At 34.5% G+C, this 18,566-nt stretch overlaps 1 protein-coding gene across 7 annotated transcripts in view; it reads left to right on the top strand.

Annotated features, from left to right (window-relative positions):
* The window catches only part of ZCWPW2 (zinc finger CW-type and PWWP domain containing 2), a 139,223-nt gene that overhangs the window by 3,369 nt on the left and 117,288 nt on the right, over positions 1-18,566 (top strand). For 5 of the 7 annotated variants that reach the window (XM_027582881.2, XM_027582883.2, XM_027582884.1 and 2 more), the window contains exons 2-3: positions 4,585-4,699; positions 15,312-15,393. The gene's annotated coding sequence lies outside the window, so the exon portion shown is untranslated. Of the gene's footprint in view, positions 1-1,291; positions 4,002-4,584; positions 4,700-15,311; positions 15,394-18,566 lie in introns of those variants that run through there. The other 2 variants (XM_027582888.1, XM_027582886.2) reach the window with 2 other exon arrangements.

The raw sequence follows: 18,566 nt of genomic DNA, 5'->3' as shown, positions 1-18,566 counted from the left end.
AAAAACCTATGTAAAATTTAACAACGTGACAAGCAATTCCCTCCTATTAATTTTTTATGACAATTACTATATGTGCCTCTGAAAACTTTTTTTCCTATTTAAAATGGGAAGAGAAGAAATAATTTGGAGACTTCTACATGTTCACTGTAAAAACCAAGAAGACAAAAGTTTGTTAGAGGAAAAATACTTTATAAAGCTGCCAAATAATGAAAGGATGACATTAAGCTTCTATAAGATCTGTAGAAAGAAATTAAGCTAGATTTTTAAAAATAGATTATGTAGCAAAGGAGAGGGAAAATTTCCAAGCCCATTGCACAACTCACATTATATAAAAGTGAAATTGTTAAATTTATAATTGTTGCAAAGTTAAAGACATAAGTTCCTAGTGTAGATTTTTAAATTGTGTGTGTCTGAATAGTCAGTTGATTCTCTAAAAGTACAAAAAAAAGATGAGTTTTTAATCACTGATATTAATCATTTACTCTACATTTTATATTGGTTCCTTTGGCTTTAAAAAGCTCCTCCCTCTCATCCCATAGCCAATCTGTTCACCTGGTTTTATGGATTCCACTCCTTATCTGTCTTTCCAATCCTGTTTCATCATCCCTACTATGCTACAGTTTACTATTTGTATATTATATAGTTTTTTCTAATTCTTTTTTTTGCTTCTAACTCATTCTTTATATAGATAACTAAATGATCTTTTCAAAATGTATATCTTACCATTACATTTCTCTCTTACACTTCTGAAATGACTCCTTAGCATGTCTTTAAAAAGCCGTTAAACTAGCCCAGCCTGTTTTTCCACCAGCTCCTAGAAACATTGCCAGCCCCAGTCTTGAAACTGGGTATCTTTGCTCATTTATAGTTTTCATTTAGCTGATTCTGATTATGATCTTGTATATATACTTTTTTTTATCCTTGATATTATTTAAAAATTTAAAAATTCTCAGTTAATTGCGGAACCCTGGAAAGATTCTCCAACATCAGTTTGAGAATTATGGCTCTACTTACATATGTGTCTTAAAATGAAATTCCATTTTGGGGCACTTGGGTGGCTCAGTTAAGTACTCTTGATTTCAGCTTAGGTCATGAAAATCTCAGCGTTCTGAGATGGAGCCCTGCTTTGGGCTTCATGCTGGGCATGGAGCCTGCTTAGGATTCTCTCTTTCCCTCTCCCTCTGCCCCTCCCCTTCTGCATGCTTGCGCACATGCATGTTTTCTCTCTCTCTCTCTCTCTCTCTCTCTCTCTCTCTTCCTCTTTTTAAAGATTTATTTATTTGAGGGCACATGTGTGAACAAGTAGGGGGAGGGAGAGAATCCTCAAGCAGACTCGCCATAGATCATGGAGCTGATAGCTCAATCTTATAACCCATGATAACAAGGCCTGAGGAGAAACCAATAGTTGGGCACCTAGCTGACTGAGCCACCCAGGTGCCCCTCTTTCTCTCTCTCTCTCAGAAAGAAAGAAAGAGAGAAAGAGAAAGAGAGAGAGAGAGAGAAAGAAAGAAAAAGAAAGAAAAGGAAGAAAGAAAGAAAAGAGAAAGAAAGAAAGGAAAGAAAGAAAGAGAAAGAAAGAAAGAAAACACATTTAGAAGAAGATCCTGTATTTCCAGATGATGGATATTATCAGAATATATTGAGTCACAATTTTTTTATATTATTGTGTCATAATATTTTTTAGAGTATGTGGCAGAAAGATATTATTTTGACACTAAGTGTTCCCTAGCAGAAATCAAAACTGTTTTGTTCCCTTTGTGCCCAAAGTGAAAAAAATTTTTCTCCAAAGATCATCCTAATCAAAATTCTTAATTATTCTTCTAAATCTTCACAATGAATTGCATTGCTACTTGTATGTTATTGGTAAGAGTGCTAAAAAAAAAAGTTCTTTATCCCATCCTACCAGTACTTCTTCTGGAATAATTCAAATTTTCAATTTGAAGAAGTGTTTCTTTTTTTGTGACAAGGCAGTTTGTTATATTTATTATCTCAAACGAACTAATAGGTTTGAAATACCTGTGTTGGATAATATAGAAGTTTAAAGATCAGAGATAAAGCAGAACTAGAACTACCTGGAAATACTTAACTATACATTGAGAAAATCATTGATATGTTGAGCTTAGTGACTGAAGTGATTGCTCAAAACTAAGAGTTTTAGAAGCCAGATTATCCTTTTATTATTTTTCAGTTTTGATTTTTAGTTCTGTTTAGATGAAAAGGGAAATGAAATAACTACATCTACACCAAATCTTGTGTTTTAACTTGTGAATCTATTAGCAACAGATATACAGTTTAAATTACCAATAACATTTATATTCATGAAAAATGTAATTATTTTTTGATATTGAGTATATCATTCACTAAGAGTATATCATTCACTAAGTGGGACTATTTAATGTTTTGGTCAGTATTTGTTATAAAAGTTATGAAACATAGGCCAGAGAGTCTCAAGAGAATGAAAAGAAATGTTTTTGTCTATGGAGCTAGGCAGAGGACAATTATAGTTTTCCAGGTAGAGCAAACTCACTTAAAAAAATATGCATGTGGAGATCTTTGGGGAGGAAATAATGGCTTGGGTTGAGGAAAAAAGGAAGAGGCCTGGGGAAAAATTTTATTCATCTTGATACTAAAGGAATCAGCAGAATATTCCATAATCCTTGTTCTCTAAAAATAAAAGCAACAACAACAATCTTTAAGAGATTATAAATATCTTTCACCTTTACAAAAACTGTGAGACAGGTTTATTCACTTTTTTCAGAAAAGAAATATAGAACAATAAGGAAATTGTTAACTATAAAATGTAGCATTAGACATATTTATATGACATGTCTGTGAAATGTTCCTTTAGTTAAGAGTTAGAGAAAGTGTGCTTTTACCCTACATGACCTAGATTATGTCAGTCTCACGTCTCATTTTTGCTGAAAAAATAATAGAAATTTTAAATATTGATAATACATAATGTTAATAATTTTGGTCACTTCTAATGATATCTTAATAAAAAATTTAGGAAAAATAGACTTACGTGACATTCATTTTATTGCTTTGAATACTGAAGGATGATATATTTAAAACCAAAAATATCAGTGTTATGTTAAATGTACACAGACTACTCAAAGACTGTCATATTGGATTAAAGAATGTGCTGATAATAAAAGATCTGTGGAAAATAGCAAAGGATGAAAAAATATCGATCATGAATAAACTAAGCTAAAGTGGAAAGTAGCCTGATATGAAATATTACCATGAGATATAGCAGACTTTCAGAAAAAAAAAACTATTACTTCCACCAGAAGATAAAAAAACTGTGTGTGCATCTAATAAAACAGCTTTATAGTATATGAATTAAGAGATAAACACACAATACTGGAAAATTTGAACTTACCTCCTCACTAGTGGAATGAAAAAAAAAATAGGGAAATAGATGATTGGAATTAAAATTATTAACATCACACCCACTAGGATGGGTATTATTTCAGAAACAAAAAACAAATGGAAAATATTTATCTTAAAATTAATATGGAATTTCAAAGGAATCCCTAAATCCAAAACAATCTTGAGAGAGTGGAACAAACTGGAGGTTTCACATTTGCTGACTTCAAAACATGTTACAGAACTGCAGAATCAAAACAGTATGTCATTGATGTAAAGACATACATATAAATCAGTGGAATAAAATAGGGAGCCCCCCCCAAAATCCTCATATAAGTGGCCAAATGATTGTCAGCAAAGATGCTAAAACCACTCAATGGGAAAAGGGCAGTTTTTTCAACCAATGGTGTTGATTTGGGGAAAACTCAATATCCATATGCAAAACAATGAAGTTGGACTCTTACCCACCATATACAAAAACTAAGTAAATATTGATCAAAGCCTTAAATTGTAAGAGCTAACACTATAACAGTCTTAGAAGAAAGATAGGGGAAAGCTGCATGGCATTGGATTTGGCGGTGAGTTTTTGGACATGGCAACAAAAGCACAGGCAACAAAAGAAAAAAAAATAGGTAAGTCAAGGTCTCTAAATCAATCACTAATAAAATACAAAGAATCATCTAGTGACTCCAATCTTGGAAAAATACTGTGCTCTTTACTTTGAATTTCACTAGAACTATCTAAATACATAATTGATGAGTAAAGAATATAACTTCAGCTTCAAAACTAAATCATACCTATGCTTAAATAGTATAGACAGTAAATGGCATGGGAAAATGTTCACAATGTATTGGTAAGAAAGCAAATTGTTAGGGTTGCAGCGCGATTTATTTATTTTTCCTTCCATTAAAATTACAATTAAAAAGTAAAAAAATATACACAGAAAAGGTAAGAGGGAGTCATCAGTGGATAAAAGATTTCAACAAATATTCTGAAAGAAACTAGGTATGAACATGTTGTCAAAAGAAATAGAGCCCAGGAAGCTTCAGCACAGGATATATTAGGAGTCCACAGTGGAGATGGAAATCAATCTTCCCAGAAAGATGATGGCAAGGCTATGAAAGCCCTAAATGTAAGGTGGAGGATGGATATGAGATTTTTGGAAGTCTTTTATGAAACTAATGTGCTTCCTTGCTTCTCCATTTCATCATGCAGAAAGACAGGCAATCCAGGGTTTCTTCTAAGGCCAGAAGAAGAAAGGACCCACCCACTCTAAAGAAATAGAAAATTGGAGAAACTGGGAAAAAGCTTTAGCTTATTTCTTTCCAGGGTAAGAATTCCAACTTATTTCTATTCTCAGTGTGTCATGTTTGCTTTGCAAATTTAGATGTGATATGTTGAAGAAGCGTCTCAGTTTTACATTATGCAATTTAAAATTCTATTTTCATATTCTCATTTTAAAACTCTTCAGTGATTCATTTTCTCAATATTTGTATAGTGATTCTTGAAACAATAATTATATAGTTACTCACTAGCACCCAGAGTAAGAAAGTCATGACTCTTTATTAGAATTATGACACTTATTTCTAAAATGAGGAACATAAATGATAATGTGTAAATCATTTCGAATGATGAAATTCTCTAATTAGACTAGCTTGAGATTCTATTGTTGTGTCTTGTGATTAAGGGCAGTGGTGAACTTAATTGAAGATTGTTCCTTTACGTTAGTGGAACAAAATTTTACCTTTAAGCAAATCAACTATATGACTTCTATGGCAAATAGCTTAAATAAAAGTCAGTTGAGAATGGGCACGTGTAGGGAGAAATAACCAAGCACATCTGAAATCAATGCTGTCTTTGTTCAACCTACAGATATAATTCTAATCCATTTATAGCACTATTGTGTTTGGTAGACTATCTGAAAAACTTAATTGTGATTATCCTTGTTAGATCTGTTGTTTTATTCTGACAAGTCTCACTATACTGAATAAACTGGGATACTTGTAACCAATATAGACTTAAAGCATATAGATCAAATTACTAAGATTTGAAGTTAGCATTTAGCACTATTAGATTTCTAATTATTTGTTAACTGTTCCCTTAAAAAAATTTAAAACTGAAGAATATAGTTGCTGCAAAAGATACCAGTTTTTAATTCTGCTGAAAGCTCTTTCCATTCAACTTTGATTTCTGATTTTGGATGAAATTCATTAGTTATCTTCATTATTAAAACAAAAGAAAAAGGAAAGAGAATATCTATTAAGCATCTTGGAGCATTTATTCAGCCAGAATCTATCCAGAAGTATCTGCATAGACTAGTCCGTGAATGATAAAGCTAAATTACAATTTTGCACAGATAATAGGCTCTTAATAAATTTCTGTTGAATCATTAAGTTTAATCTAAGGTTGACATATAGGCACAAATTTATAAATTAGGTAAATGAATGAACAGCGAATGTTAAACTTATATCACAGAGAAGATTAAGGATAAATGCATTTTAAAGTTTAGAAGCAGGGACAACCTGGTGGCTTAGTCGGTTAAGTGTCTGACTCTTAGTTTAGGCTCAGGGTCCGGCGTGGGGCTCTGTGCTGGGGAGTGGAGCCTGCTTAAGAGTCTCTCCCTCTGCCCCCCCACCCCCCGCCCACCATTGTGTGTTTTTGCACATTCTCTCTCAAAAATAATAAATAAATAAATAAACAAACAAACAAACAAACTGCTTTAAAGTTTAGAAGTAAACTAAATTATTTAAGTTGAGCACTTGAGAAAAATCATTAAGGAAAGATGAAATAATTAGAGTACACTCATTCTGCTTTGGTTTCTGCATATTTTAATTTTCTATCCAACTACAAATAGAACTCACTTAAAAGCAGTGTAGAAAGGAAATCAAACATTTATTATATGTCTTTAGTGTATCAGGTACTGAAATGGGTTATTTTATATGCTGTTTCATTTTATCACTAACCATACCATGAATTAAGTATTATTATGATCAACATGTTCAGATGATACAGTGATATTCAGACCCTTTAACTGACTTGCCTTAATTTAAAAATCTCAGGAAATGGAGCCAGAATTTAAATCCAGAGCTACAGAAGAAGATATTCACTTGATACACTTAGCCATCCTGGTTGTTAAATATCAACACTGCCTGGGCCAGTCTTAATTCTGAAGTTCATATTATTTCCATTATTTTAAAATACTCTAAATATTCAGTGCTTTTCTTTGACTGGAACTTTTTTAGATGTTGGGATACAGTGGTTAACAAGATAGATATGAACCTTGCCCTAAGTAGATTTTCATTATCTTGTAGAGGACTTCATCAAATAAATTATAATACGATGTGTTAAGTAGTATATAAAGTAATTGAGAGTCCTGGGGGCACATCATAGGAATTTTGACCCCTACTTACCATTTTTGGGATTGGTTTAGTCATCACCTAAACCTAGCCTAACACCCTCTACCTAGAGCCTTAGTATACCACATCTGCTTGCATAACATTCTGTATTTGTCTTCTAATACTTAATACTTAACATTACTTGAGAGGGATTTTGTCTTTGCCTAAGCATTATGTCTGGCTCATAGCAAACCTTCAATAACTATTTCAGAACCAAAAACAAAAAAAAACAACAAAAAAATAGAATCAGGGTCTAAAACTGCAGCAAAAGAGAGCAGTTTTAGGTAAGATTTTAGGTATTATGATGAGAAGCGATGGAGATTTCCTTGTAAAGTAGGAGGCAAGTTTATCTTTTAAGAATGAGGAAGATGGTGTAGGATTTATTTATAAAGGTTTAGAATGATCACTGTGCAGATGCAAGAGGAAAGAGAAAGAATACATGAAAAGGATAGCCTTGAAGATGTGCTAACAGCTCCTCTGAGGTTGGAATCTTTGAACGTGTAGTGGTACCAATAGGCATTGTCTACATAATTTCCTTTAAGAATCGGCAACTCAAATGCAAGAAATCAGGGATCAAGCCTATATGTGTTAGGAATGCTCTTGGCCTCAATTAATTGGAAAGATAAATAGTAGTTTGAACTTGTAAGAGTTAATTTTGTCATGTATCCAGAAACATATATATAGAATAATGATGATTCCTAAAGTTAAAAACAAAAAACGTCACTCCTCAAAATGTTACTATGAGTCCTTCCCTGCATATCAATTTGAAATGGTTTTTCTTGTTTTTTTCTAAAATCTTGTTTTGTACAATGCTTTTTAAATTAAAATTGATCATTAAAATAAAAATTTAGAAGGAAAATATCTCTCTGTGTTGTTTCCAAAACATTTTTTGGTTCATGCTGAATGTTATTTAGTACCAGACAACACTTGAACATTATTAAGGAACCCAGGACATAAAAAGAACTGATTGTACACTTTAAATAGGTGAATTTTGTGGTATGTGAATTATATCTCAATAAAGCTGTCAAAGCAAAAGAAATGAACAGAAAAATGGGAACTTCCTTCCCTACATATAGCAAAACTTAAAGAATAGGAAAAAAATGACTATTCGTTGTATAAGTAATGTATCAAGAGGTTTCTTAAAAAGTGGTTTCTGATTCTGGGGTGGCAGGGAAAGGCAAATTATGGTAGATGAGGCCTAATCTTCTGCCAAGACTATTAAGTAAGTGAAGCTTATATTTTTATACCAGATTCTTCTTCAACCATTTGTATAATATATGTAATAACTTGCTCTGATCTCACAACACTTTCCGCCTTGCTCTTTTCTTTCTTTGCATTTTTGTCCTCCTAGTTCACAAAAGGGGAAAAAAGAAAAAACCAAGCAGAAACCTACTCAGAGTTGGCTAAAATTGTTTTCTCTACTTGCTTCATAATTTCAGTTTAGCATGCTTCAATAAGGATTTCATCTCTTCCACTATCCTAATGTTGTTCATAGATCACCAATGACTTCCGTGTTAAAATCCAGTGTCAATTTCTCTATTCTCCATGCTCGAATCCTAAGCAATATCTAATACAAGCAACTGTTCTGTTTTTCTGGAAACATAAAAGTCACCAATTTTGATCCAGTTACTTGGTCAATCTTGATCACTACCTTTCTCTTATTCCCTGTATCAGTGAGTTCTACCTATTTCACCTCTAAAACATATGGAATCAGTCCACTTTTCTTAGAGCCTTACTTCTACCCAAGACCAAAACATTATCTCTTTTCTCAAATCTATTCTTTTCACTGTAATATAATGTGTTTTTAAAATATATACTTTGTTGAATTATACCATTCATACAAAAAAAGTGTGAAGATTGTAGATGAACAGCTCACAAATTATCCCAAAGTAAGTGTACTTGTATAACTACATTCAGGGTAAAGATGAATCTCTTCCTCTCACTCATTATCTGTCACAGTTATTAGGACCCTTGAAGAACATTGCCTGCCCCAGAGAAGCTACCTCATGGCCACTCTCAATCTAGATCCCTTTGATCCAGAGCTAACTGCTATCTTAACTTTTAACACTGCAAATTAGTTCCACCTGTTTTAAAACTTTATTTAAATGGAATCATATAATATGTATTTTTTAAATCAAGATTTTTGGTATGTTTCTGAGATTCAAGTTTTGTGTAGCAGGAGTTTGTTCATTTTTATTGCTATATCGTATTTTATACTGTGAGTACACCATATTTCACTTTTCTGTTCCACAGTTTATAGATATTTGAATTTATAGTTTTTGGCTACAAATCTTGAGCATATCTTGAACTTATCTATTGAGATAGGTAGATAAGATATTAGATATAGATATTTGTGTCATATATATACCTAGAAGTACATATGTTCAAACTTAGTAGATAATGAAAAGCAAATTGCCAGTCGACATACCAGTTGGCAACCCAACCAGCTGTGTATGAGAGTTCAGGTTGGTTTATATTCTTGCTAACACTTGGCATGTTAGTCCTTTTAACATTGACTTTGCTGATAAGTTTAAAGTGGTATCTCATTGTACTTTTAATTTGCATTTCCTTTATGACTCTTAAGTTTCAGAACCTTTTCATATTTATGGATCATTTGGATTAACTCTTTTGTGAAATACCTGTTTAAGTCTCTTGGCTGTTTTTCTATTAGCTTCTCTGACTTTTTTCTAATTAATAGTAGGTCTGTACCAGAAATCCTTCCTACACTTACTACCTGTCATACTGGTCTCATTTTTGCCCTTCACGTAGACCCAAATTTTCTTCTTTTCAAGGCTCAATAGGCTGTGTCTTCAATTTTCAACTTTCAGCTCAAATGTCATCTTTCATGTAAACCTTCCTCGACCATCTCATCTCCCCCAGTGTGCACATCATTCTATTATATCATCCTGTTTTTTTTTCCTTAAGCATCTATCAACATCTGAAATTTTATCTTGTTTATTGGTTTGCTTATATATACTGTCCACTTCCTTTCTTACTGGAGTGTTAAGTCATGCTTAAGTCTTTTTTTTTCCCCAGTTTTTTTTTTATTATGTTATGTTAATCACCATACATTACATCATTAGTTTTTGATGTAGTGTTCCATGATTCATTGTTTGCGTATAACACCCAGTGCTCCATTCAGTACGTGCCCTCTTTAATACTAATCACCAGACTAACCGATCCCCCCAAACCCTCAGTTTCTTTCTCAGAGTCCATAGTCTCTCATGGTTCGTCTCCCCCTCCAATTTCCCCCCCTTCATTCTTTCCTTCCTCCTATCTTCTTCTTCTTTTTTTTTTAACATATAATGTATTATTTGTTTCAGTGGTACAGGTCTGTGATTCAACAGTCTTACACAATTCACAGTGCTCACCATAGCACATACCCTCCCCAATGTCTATCACCCAGCCACCCCATCCCTCCCACCCCCCCACCACTCCAGCAACCTTCAGTTTATTTCCTGAGATTAAGAATTCCTCATGTCTTTCTCTGATTGACTTATTTCGCTCAGCATAATACCCTCCAGTTCCATCAACGTCGTTGCAAATGGCAAGATTTCATTCCTTTTGATGGCTGCATAATATTCCATTGTATATATATATATATATATATATATACCACTTCTTCTTTATCCATTCATCTGTCGATGGACATCTTGGCTCTTTCCATAGTTTGGCTATTGTGGACATTGCTGCTATAAACATCAGGGTGCACATACCCCTTCGGATCCCTACATTTGTATCTTTGTGGTAAATACCCAGTAGTGAAATTGCTGGATCGTATGGTAGCTCTATTTCCAACTGTTTGAGGAACTCCATACTGTTTTCCAGAGTGGCTGCACCAGCTTGCATTCCCACCAACAGTGTAGGAGGGTTCCCCTTTCTCCGCATCCTCACCAACATCTGTCGTTTCCTGACTTGTTAATTTTAGCCATTCTGACTGGTGTGAGGTGGTATCTCATTGAGGTTTTGATTTGGATTTCCCTGATGCCAAGCGATGTTGAGCACTTTTTCATGTGTCTGTTGGCCATTTAGACGTCTTCTTTGGAAAAGTGTCCGTTCATGTCTTCTGCCCATTTCTTGATTGGATCATTTGTTCTTTGGGTGTTGAGTTGGATAAGTTCTTTATAGATTTTGGATGCTAGCCTTTTATCTGATATGTCATTTGCAAGTATCTTCTCCCATTCTGTCGGTTGTCTTTTGGTTTTGTTGACTGTTTCTTTTGCTGTGCAAAAGCTTTTTATCTTGATGAAATCCTAATAGTTCATTTTTGCCCTTGCTTCCCTTGCCTTTGGTGATGTTTCTAGGAAGAAGTTGCTGCGGCTGAGGTCGAAGAGGTTGCTGCCTGTGTTCTCCTTTAGGATTTTGATGGACTCCTGTCTCACGTTTAGGTCTTTCAACCATTTGGAGTCTATTTTTGTGTGTGGTGTAAGGAAATGGTCCAGCTTCATTCTTCTGTGTGTGGCTGTCCAATTTTCCCAACACCATTTGTTGAAGAGACTGTCTTTTTTCCATTGGACATTCTTTCCTGCTTTGTCAAAGATGAGTTGACCATAGAGTTGAGGGTCCATTTCTGGGCCCTCTGTTCTGTTCCACTGATCGATGTGTCTGTTTTTGTGCCAGTACCATACTGTCGTGATGATGACAGCTTTGTAATAGAGCTGGAAGTCCGGAATTGCGATGCCACCAGCTTTGCTTTTCTTTTTCAACATTCCTCTGGTTATTCGGGGTCTTTTCTGGTTCCATACAAATTTTAGGATTATTTGTTCCATTTCTTTGAAAAAAGTGGATGGTATTTTGATAGGGATTGCATTGAATATGTAGATTGCTGTAGGTAGCATTGACATCTTCACAATATTTGTTCTTCCAATCCATAAACTTGGAACTTTTTCCATTTCTTTGTGTCTTCCTCAGTTTCTTTCATGAGTATTTTATAGTTTTCTGAGTACAGATCTTTTGCCTCTTTGGTTAGATTTATTCCTAGGTATCTTATGGTTTTGGGTGCAATTGTAAATGGGATCGACTCCTTAATTTCTCTTTCTTCTGTCTTGTTGTTGGTGTATAGGAATGCCACTGTTTTCTGTGCATTGATTTTATATCCTGCCACTTTACTGAATTCCTGTAAGAACATATTATGAGCAACTATATGCCAGCAGATTAGATAATCTGGAAGAAATGGATGCATTCCTAGAGATGTATCAACTACCAAAACTGAACCAGGTAGAAATAGAAAACCTGAACAGACCTATAACCACTAAGGAAATTGAAGCAGTCATCAAAAACCTCCCAACAAACAAAAGCCCAGGGCCAGATGGCTTCCCAGGGGAATTCTACCAAACATTTAAAGAAGATTTAATACCTATTCTTCTGAAACTGTTCCAAAAAATAGAAATGGAAGGAAAACTTCCAGACCCATTTTATGAGGCCACCATTACCTTGATCCCAAACCAGACAGAGACCCCATCAAAAAGAAGAATTACAGACCAATATCCTTGATGAACATGGATCAAAAACTCTCACCAAAATACTAGCCAATAGGATCCAACAGACATTAAAAGGATTATTCACCACGACCAAGTGGGATTTATCCCTGGGCTGCAAGGTTGGTTTAACATCCACAAATCAATCAATGTGATACAATACATTAATAAAAGAAAGAACAAGAACCATATGATCCTCTCAATAGATGCAGAAAAAGCATTTGACAAAGTACAGCATCCTTTCTTGATTAAAACTCTTCAGAGTATAGGGATAGAGGGTACCTACCTCAATATCATAAAAGCCATCTATGAAAAACCCACAGCGAATATCATTCTCAATGGGGAAAAACTGAGAGCTTTCCCCCTAAGATCAGGAACATGGCAGGGATGTCCACTCTCACCACTACTATTCAACGTAGTATTAGAAGTCCTAGCCATAGCAATCAGACAACAAAAAGAAATAGATGGCATCCGAAATGTCAAAGAATAAGTCAAACTCTCCCTCTTTGCAGATATGATACTTTATGTGAAAAAGCCGAAAGACTCCACCCCAAAATTGCTAGAACCCAAAGAGTATATGTGTTTATAGATGAAGGGAATTTTCTTGAACTTGGAGCATTGCCTGATATTTCTTATGTGCATTATAATTATATTCCTAGTAAGATTATTTAACCCCTAATGATCTTCATTTTCCAAGGTAACTCTAAAAATCACCATTATTGGTATATTGCCTGGAACACCTTTTCCAGTCTAAAATTTACAAGTCCATACAACTTTTTTACAATTTAACTTTTCAACAAGAAGTTACAGTTTGGCAAAATACATTAAATCAAGTACTTTGGGTACACAAGTATTTAAGGCTATTTAATTAGCAGAGACACTGCAGGTTGAAATTTATTGAAGATTTGTAATTTGGTGGTTTATTTGGAAACTTGTTTTCATATTAAAATATTTCTTCAGAATTTTCAACAATTGATTTTAATTGAAGATCTGATATATAAGCTATAATTATGAACAACATGCATAGAAAAATACTAAATCTGATAAACTCTATTCAAAATTTCCTGCAGCTAGCCACCACTTTGATGTATGTAGATCAATATCAAATATTTTTTTAGAACGTTTATTTCAAGGATAGATTATGTTGCTAAAATATCTTTGAGAAATTACTTTTTTATATTGTTAATTTTGTCCTTTTACATTTATATTAGCCTTTTGTATTTATTTCCTGTATTCATTTATAAAACTCATGATATTGATGATGTAATTTTATTATATTTATTTAAAACACATATATACTTGCATTCTGTTCTCATTATTCATTGTCATTATGTTCTCTTACATCATTATGAACACTGAATTAGCAAATTCTGAATCCTTGCTCCTAGAAGAAATGCAGAATTAGATTCCTGCATAACCTCCTGTCACAACATTTTCATTAATCAATCAATACAGAAGTTTATTTTTTTATGTATATAAAGTGTTTAAAGACATTTTATTTAATCTGTACTGTTGATTCATTAACATTGAGCTCATGGCCAACCGCACTATAACTCTTTTTTTTTTAAAGGTTATTTATTTATTTATTTATTTGACAGAGAGAGGGAACACAAGCAGGGGAAGTGGGAGAAGAAGAAGCAGGCTTCCCGCTGAGCAGGGAGCCCGATGTGGGGCTCAATCCCAGGACCCCGGGATCGTGACCTGAGCCGAAGGCAGATGCTTAACGACTGAGCCACCCAGGCACCCCAACACTATAATTTTTGCTTTAACAAAGCTTATCTAGCAGATTTTCTCCTTAAGGCACATCTCTGCCTTCTTGAACTTAAGAATTAAGAATGCTAGCCCTATTGGAGGGGGGACGGGGAGGGTGGACACATCATTTTAAATAATAAAATCACCAATGAAAGCAGTTACTGTAAAAATGTGGCACTAAATAGATCACAAAATGGATACCTCTTTACAGTATGAGAGCTGAAACAAGGCAGAGCGTTGCCTTGTGAAGGTGCAGCAAATATTGATATTGGAGATAACAAATAATTTATAGAGAGTAGGCAAAATTGGAAATACAGAATCTGCAAATAATGAGGATCGATGTATAGCTATATAATACAATATAATTTTAAATTATCCAACATAAAAACTTTGAAAAATAGAGCAGAAAACAATTTATAATCTTACTACCATAAGATTTTTTTAATATTTTCCAATTTTTGTCTCTGGTATATATATTTTCAAATATTGCATGAACAGCTGCTCTTTTTGTCTTCCACCCAGTTTGCCACTGGAAAGCCCTCCTCCTCCATTGATGGATTTTAGTTAGAGCTGTCTTTACCCAATGCTTCAAGGATGGTTATGTGACCTATGCCTAAAAAGTATGATATTCACCAGCTAAATTCACTGATATTGGGATAGAGCCAGAGTGGTGCCATAAGATTTTTGCTAGATTCCTGGAGAAGAGACCCTTGCTCTTTTATACTAGACTTGAATTTGCTGCTACTGTCTTTTCCATAGAATCTAAGACTGAACCTAATACAGAAGGAGGCAGAGTAGAGAGACTAAGAAAAACCAAATCCTAATGAAATAATTTAATTGGTCTTGAATTAATTTATTTTTGTAAAATTGTATATATTTAAGATGTATAATGCAATATTTTGATATATATGTGTATATATATAGCGAAATTACTGCAGTCAAGCTAGTTAACATATCTATCATCTCATAGTTAACTTTTGTGCTTGTGTGGTAAGAACACTTAAGATTTACTCTCTTAGCAAATTTCAAATATACAAATTATTAACCATAGTCAACATGCTATAAATTAGGTCTCTAGAACTTAAACTCATCCTGTATAACAGAAACCTTGTACCTTTTCACAAACATCCCTATCTCCTTCCCCATCTCTGGTAATCACCATTTTCTCTGCTTCTATGATTTTGACTTTTCAAATTCAATGATAGTCATACAATATTTTTTTTCTCTGCCTGAATTATTTTATTGAGCATGATGCCCTCTGGGTTCATCCAGGTTCATCCATGTTGTCACAAATGACAAGATTTCCTTTTTCTTTAAGGCTGAATGATACTCCAGTGTATGAGGTATGAATAATGTGAACAGTGCCCCAGTGAGCATGGGAATGCAGATATTTCTTTGAGGTAATTTTATTTCCTTTGGATATATACCTGAAAGTGGGATTATTCGATCATGGAACAAGCAATAGGTTTTGTATATGCCTGCATGCACATGTGTCTATGTGTGCATGCACACTTATGATTGATCTTAGGTGAAAATAACAACTGAATTAATTCCATATAACATTTAAGATCATATTACATTATATGTTAAAAAAAAAGAAGAGGTAACAGGAGGGGAAGAATGAAGGGGGGGAAATCGGAGGGGGAGACGAACCATGAGAGACTATGGACTCTGAGAAACAAACTGAGGGTTCTAGAGGGGAGGGGGTGGGGGAATGGGTTAGCCTGGTGATGGGTATTAAAGAGGGCATGTTCTGCATGGAGCACTGGGTGTTATACGCAAACAATGAATCATGGAACACTACATCAAAAACTAATGATGTATGGTGATTAACATAACATAATAAAAAATATATATATATATATATAGTTAAAAGCAGGTCAACCTAGAAAATTATGTGTCCAAATTCCAGACTCTTAAGTATTATCCTAAACATCTTTAAATATATATTTTTCGCTTTATTCTAGTATGTTGTAGAGTATCATATGATTTTGATAGTTACATGTTTAATTAAACTGAAATAATACAATGGTGAGAAATTGAAAGAACAAAATGTAAAAAAAAAATGATCATATGACAACATTCAGTTGCTCAGGTATGAGGGAGGATATCACTGAGTTCACCAAAAGAAGATCAAAAACAAAGAGGTTTCTAGAGGTTTTTTAAGGGAATAATTTTAATGATGGGCCATACAATCCAATCTGGAGAAAGATATAAAGGAAGACAGGACGGAAGTAATATATTACTTGAAAAATGATTGGTTTTACTGGACTTGTTGGGAGAACCAGAGGATCAGAGAAGCTTGCAATTGATATTTTTGGGGGGTGATATTACTAGGAGAAATTACCTATGGAAGAGAATGGTTAAAGTGAAATGAGTAGAAATAGAGAAGCAGAGTTGAGTATCAGAAGATGACAGAGCTATGGACTGGATGTTAGATGAGAACAAGGTGTTTACATGTCCATCATATGAGTAATTCCATATATAAACTAAATACAAGTAAGTAATTTATAGGTACTTTGTTTAATTTTAGTGTTCAATTTTGCTTTGGTAAAATAAAAAGAGCTTCAGAGTCAAGATCTCTGTCTAAACCTGGGTCTGCTATAAACATGTATCTTAGGCCAAAGGAGAAATATTTTGAAGATGTTTATCAGATGTTTATATCTCCTGCCCCCATCCTACACATACACAACCAAGTCTGTTTCTTCTGCTAGCAAAGAAAAATGGAATGTTCAGCCATCCCTTTCCCTTTTGGGGATAGTTTCAAATAGATGCCCCACCTCTCCATAGTCAAAGCAAAAGTGAAGACCTATCCATGTTTCAAGGTCTTGACCAGTCCTGGGAGGGTTAAGCATCCAACTCTTGATTCCAGCTCAGGTCATGATCTCAGGATTGTGAGATGGAACTCTGCATCAGGCTCTGCACTCAGCAGGGAGTTTTCTTGAGATTCTCTCTCACCCTCTGCTCCTCCCCCTACCTCCACCTTCTCTAAAATAAATAAATACGTTTAAAAAAAAAAAGATTCTCTCTCTCTATCCCTCTCTCCCCCACTCCCTCTCTTAAAGGAAAAAAAAAAGAATCTCAAAGTCTGAATATATAGGTAGATTATTTTTCCTTTGCTTTGCTATGTGGATGTTAACTTGACCTAAGAATCCGAGCAAATCTTCACTCCGAGGTGTACAGTTGCTTTTCTGGTGGGTGGAAGGTAGAGAGAGTGAATACTGCCAAAGAAGTAGTTCTTTATGGCTTTGAATTCACTACCAACTCCAAATTCAAGATTTTATAGATCCTCACTTAATCTCTAGTATTTTCGACCTCCAGAGCCTACACTATTAGAGCATTTGGTTTGTTCCAACCATAAATCAAACACTTTTCCACCATTCATGCAGTGTCCCTTCTTAATGTTTCCAGTTTATAGTAGTAAACACCCCCTGCTAGTGTTTCCAAAGTCTGTTGGATGACGATAGCATAGTATTCCAATCTCCGGTGGTTTCAATCATAGCCAGTAAAAAGAGAGATGAACCCTGAACCAGTCTAACTATTTCCACCACAGACCTCTTCTTTTGGACCAGGAAAGACACCATCTGTAACAATTAGGTATCTTTGAAGGCTGGATTAGAATGAATTTTTAGCCTGTTACTCTCTGAGAGAATGCCTCTATTTAGTGAAATCATGAAATGCTGCTTAAATCTGGTTTCTATCTATAAATATCTAATCTTGAGCCCTGAATTCCCAACTAAAATTCACTTTCTTTATGCCTTAAAGTAATTCCTAACTTGTGAAAGGTTGGTACTCAACCCCCTGAGTGGTTATGGTATAACCTTATGGTAAGGTAAGGTTTGTGGCTTTGTTTTAGGGTAATGATTTAATACGAGGTAGAATTGAATATTTTACCATTGGCCCAAAATCCCATCTGGTAGTCCTTCAAATATATCTCAAATCTAAGACTTTCTTGTTCCTATCCTAATAAGGCCAGCTCAGTGTCACATTAAAAAAATATAAATTCTATTTTAAAAGCATTGAACGGGAGCCTGGGTGGAATCAGTCGGTTAAGTGTCTTGACTCTTGATCTCAGCTCAAGGTCCTGAGTTCAAGCCCTGCGTTGGCATGGAACCTACTTAAAAATAAATAAGTAAATAAGCATTGAAAATTAAGTCCTTATGAAGTTTTTTAAGGCAGTGGCAGAGGAGGAAGTCCTTCATTTAATACTATGTAAACTAAAATTTTTCTTTACCCACCATCCCAATCTTTCTCCAACTCAATCTCCTTATTGCACTTATCAGTCAGATGATGGCTTTGATACAGAGATGGCTTCTGGTTCTAACAACACACCTCTAACAACACACCTCTGGTTCTAACAACACACCGCTTTGATACAGAGATGGCTTCTGGTTCTAACAACACACCTCTATCTTTCTTTTGTAATCTCATGTGTTAGAAAAGGCAGAAACTATGTTGTGGGTTTAACTATAAAAGGCACTTTGGGGAAGTCCTTGACACCCATCTATGGAAGCCTTGCTGCAGCAGTAAGAAAGCAGTTTCTGAGAAGCTGGAGAAGCAAGGCGCTAAAGCC

This window comes from Zalophus californianus, chromosome 1 (genome assembly GCF_009762305.2).
Source record: "Zalophus californianus isolate mZalCal1 chromosome 1, mZalCal1.pri.v2, whole genome shotgun sequence".
Taxonomy (NCBI): Eukaryota; Metazoa; Chordata; class Mammalia; order Carnivora; family Otariidae; genus Zalophus; species Zalophus californianus.
The sequence above is the reverse complement of the archived record's forward strand: the minus strand, read 5'-3'. Positions and strand labels throughout refer to the sequence as shown.